Source organism: Fulmarus glacialis, unplaced genomic scaffold, assembly GCF_000690835.1.
Source record: "Fulmarus glacialis isolate BGI_N327 unplaced genomic scaffold, ASM69083v1 scaffold30366, whole genome shotgun sequence".
Classification (NCBI taxonomy): domain Eukaryota; kingdom Metazoa; phylum Chordata; class Aves; order Procellariiformes; family Procellariidae; genus Fulmarus; species Fulmarus glacialis.
In genome coordinates this window covers 21,208-25,205 of record NW_009216714.1, presented here as the reverse complement: position 1 = coordinate 25,205, position 3,998 = coordinate 21,208, and the positions used below count along the sequence as shown (strand labels likewise).

The 3,998-nt window shown below is 50.2% G+C and overlaps 1 protein-coding gene across 1 annotated transcript in view; it reads right to left on the bottom strand.

The window, feature by feature from the left end:
- LOC104077974 (ephrin type-A receptor 10-like) overlaps window positions 1-3,998 on the bottom strand; it is a gene marked incomplete at its 5' end in the record, with an annotated part of 39,619 nt that overhangs the window by 15,174 nt on the left and 20,447 nt on the right. The gene's annotated exons all lie outside the window — the stretch shown is intronic.

Below are 3,998 nucleotides of genomic sequence, written 5' to 3'. Positions count from 1 at the left end.
CCCCCCCCCCGGTACCGGCGGAAAGCCCCATGCCCTCTTGTGGCACTTCAAGCACCAATAATGAGTATGACCGAATTTGCACCAGTTTGGCACACTTTTGCTCCAAACCTTGCAAATTGCTCCTTATTCCCACTTCATCAGAGCCAGGTTTAGGCTGGCACAGGCTGTAATACGGCATTTGCTCTTGGGGTGGAGTGGTGAGAATGATTTTCATATGTAAGACGTGTTTCAATAAGATGAAAAAAAAAGATAAATATTCTCGACTTCCTTCATCACTCTCACAAACACACGCTGACCCACATGCACAAACAGAAATGCACACGGGCACTCTCATAGCTCTCGTTGCTGGGACACGGGGTAATCCCCACCATGAGCCTGTGGCCTCTGCATGAGTGCACATCACTGCACGTTTTACGAAACGACAAGTGATACAGGCAGCTGAGGCCAGCCTGACGCTTAAGGTGGATTTTGCTCCTGTAAACTAAGTTAAGTGCTCCTTGCTGTTTTATATGATTCCCATCAATAAAATATCACACAGATGCTCTCCTGTATCTCTGAATCTAGCAAACAGACTGAAGAAACCTGAACAAATGGTCCTGATAGTTAACAAAGTCATCAGGAAAAATCACACTCAGTGATGGGCTGTAGAGCAGAATCCATAGTACATGCCAGAAAAGCAGGTACTAGCCTCAAACAAGTTTAAAAGGGATTAAAGAAAATCACACAGACTATAAAGCATTTCACACTGTGAAAAAAATGTGTTTCCCATCAATATTTTAAGCTCCCTTAACATTGCCTCTATTCTGAAAAAGCAAACATTAAATTATTCACCACTCTGCCTGATTTTATAAACTCCATGCCGTTGTATCTGGGTTTACTCCTCTTAATTAACCAGTGTACCAGCAGAAAAGGCATAAAACTAGGTGTAGGCACCGTGTCCCTCCACTGAATGACCCACTGCATCCAAAACCCAAAGGGGTTAGAGAGGGACAACAGCAAGTACTTAAAGACGGAGTTGAACCCAGAGTGCCTGCAGGCCACGCAGCAGGCAGAGCCTCTTTGGTGCCCAGCCCCAGCTGCTGCGCCCAGCCATCTCCAGGAACGCTCTCCCCACACCTTTTCAGAGCCAGGGCAGCCGAGCAGACACACAGCAAGCAAGAGCAGACCACAACCATCGTGCTGTCTGCTGCTCCCCGCATGGGGAGAGCGGCAACCGGATGGACAGAACTTGCCACCGCCGTCAAACACCTCTGCTGCCCTGCACCACAGCACTGCTCGCGCTGGAGAGAGCCAGCCTCTCCCCTCTGTCACCAGTTATTTACACCCCAACACAGAAAACGCACTGGGCACTGCCCCAGGCAACTCCTGCCCCAGGGTCCTTCCTCCCAAACCAGAGAATCAGCCTCATCGGTTAACTGTGCAGCTTTTCCAGGTCTGGTTCTCGCCATGTGGAGGGCAGACCCTGCAAGCATGTGCCCTCGCCCCAGAGTCAGCTCTCCCTGTGGCCCCCCCACCCCTCCTGGCTGGGGCTGGGCTGGGGCTGTTGCACCAGCAACAAGCAGGCGCAGAGAAGTCTACTTCAGAGGACCTAATTCAACAAAAACCACTTCTCCATAGTCTGAGAATGGAGAATGCATTTCAGCACTGGCTGCATTATTAATCTGCAACAGATTTAAAAGCCCTTTAAGATACAAGCTGATCCCTGCCGGGAATATAAATGACATCGTCCCAGAGTGTACATTTACACAGCTAATGCAGCTCTACTCCTGCAGGTAAACAGCTCCGTTCACTCCTCAAACACTTTTATTTAGTCCCATGCTGGGGCCAGATTAGAAAGAACACAGTATTAATTTTGTCTCCTGCAGACTAAATAGCATCTTTTCTTTTCCCCTGCAAGTACAATGAACAACTGCTAATTCCCTCTTGTGACTGCTGAAGGGGAAGGGCAGTGCAAAAGCTGCACTCGGAGCTATATTTAGAGGAGCAGAGATCTGACAGCTAAATAGGGTCTTGTTTCTTTGTTTAATTTTTCCTCTGAATCTGCGTATCTGCAGCCAGAGCTTCCCTGCTGCTGCAAATGACTTCCCTGAGACCATCACGTCGCAGCCACCAAGAAGTCACCACTGCTTCAGGCATCCCTGAAGTCTCCCTTTCTCCTGATCTCTGGCCCCATCCAGCATTTCTGTGATGGGCTTTAATGATGAGGGGCTCCAAGGTTCAGGACTCACTGGAGACAGCATGCTCCACAGAGCGGCTCCACAAGCCACCCATGCTAGCCATGACTCCGCATCCTGCCTGCACCGCATCCCCTCCCGCGCACAGCCCTCCTCGCAGTGGGGGGGCTCCTACCTGAGACGGGCTTTACAGGCAAACAGGACTGAGATGGCCTCCCCAGGAGATGACCTTCTCCCCCTCCTTGCCGATAGGCGCAGCTTAATCATCACTGTCACTTCTTGTCCACAGTGCCAAAGCGAGAGGAACTGGGCCACCTGGGCACCTGCAGACGGAGCAGGTCCAGCCTGGCACTGCCCCTGGGAGGGGACACCTTCAACAGCAAAAAATTTAAGTGTTTCAAGAAACTTCCTGAGCCTCAGCTGCTCAGCTAATTCTGAGCCACCATCTGCATCCGGAGATTTGACAGCTCGACAAGAGACGTTGATTTTGAACAGATTACAAGATTAATTATGCCATATTCTTTATGCATATTTCAGTTCCTTCAGGAGTATGCAGTGTTGAGTAGGGGGTTGAGATTCCCACTTACCCAGAAGAAAAGCTGTATTAAACAGACAAAGGGCTAAGGCATGGGTTGGTATCACGGACTTGTTGCTTCACTCCCTACAGAGGATGGGGCGCTTGCTGCCCTTACCCAGCCTCTTGTCCCCAGCTCAGATCTGAAGCTCCAGGCGAGGAGGCAGCTCCTGAGCACAGGTTCCCCTGCCCTCTGCCCGACACCAGGCAGAAGCCTCTGGAGGAACGGCTTGTTATTAGACCTTGTTAAGCTCACCCCTCCCTAGCTTGTACGCTGGCTCAGGAATAGCCTGAGCTCAGGAGACAGAAGATCTTCCCAGAGCTAAATCCATCGAACAGCAAAGATCTTAACGAGGAATGACACTTCCACTGAAGAGCAGTCTGTGGCACAGCATCCACCCAATGGATTCACAGAAATTATATGAGGGAAGAGAAAGCAACAACACGCGCAAAAACATTTGATCAAGTGGTGGGAAAATTATTTATAACAAGATCAAAGTTTAATCTCTTCAGATGAAATTGTTGGCCAATTCCTGCCACGAGGTATGTGAGGATCATCTGTCTCCATTAACTGTGGCTTGGCAAAGGGTTTTCATGCAAATTAATAATGTAACCGCAGAGGAATAGACAAGGACACAACAAGCCAGAGCTGATTTCCCTTAGGCACAGCTAACAACTGAGGAGGGATTAAACCCCTCCAGCCGGTGCATGCAGGCAGGCTGGATGCTCGCTTCCCCTCACATAGGGGAATAGAAACGCGAAAGGTGAAGCGGAAAGGGACACTTACAGTAAGAAATTGTGCCACAGACCAGCATAGAAGAGAGATGAAATCAATCTTTTTGTTTCCAAAGGATAGCCAATATTTGAATTATCTATTTTAAGGAGGGTTTTTTGTGAATGGGCTGAAAATGTTGCTTCTTTGAAGGTGCTTTTTTGTGATCTGTAAATTCGAACTGCAGCGGGATCACAGAGCAGACTCATCCCCTGGGAGGAGCCCAGGCTGTCACCACATTCACTGCCACCCTGCTGTGAGCCAGCACAGCACAGTGGGAGACAACAGGGCCACGGGCTGCTCCAGCACAGCTAGCTCCTCACCTCCCACCAACCGAAACCCCCCTTGGGAGTGTCGCAGGCCAGTCTCCATCTCCCCCTCCTGCCTGTGCTGCCGTGCTGCCCACCATCACTGAGCGCCACGTCTTTGCCACCGGAGCAAACCAAGAGGAATCGGTGCACTGCCACAGCATCGGGCA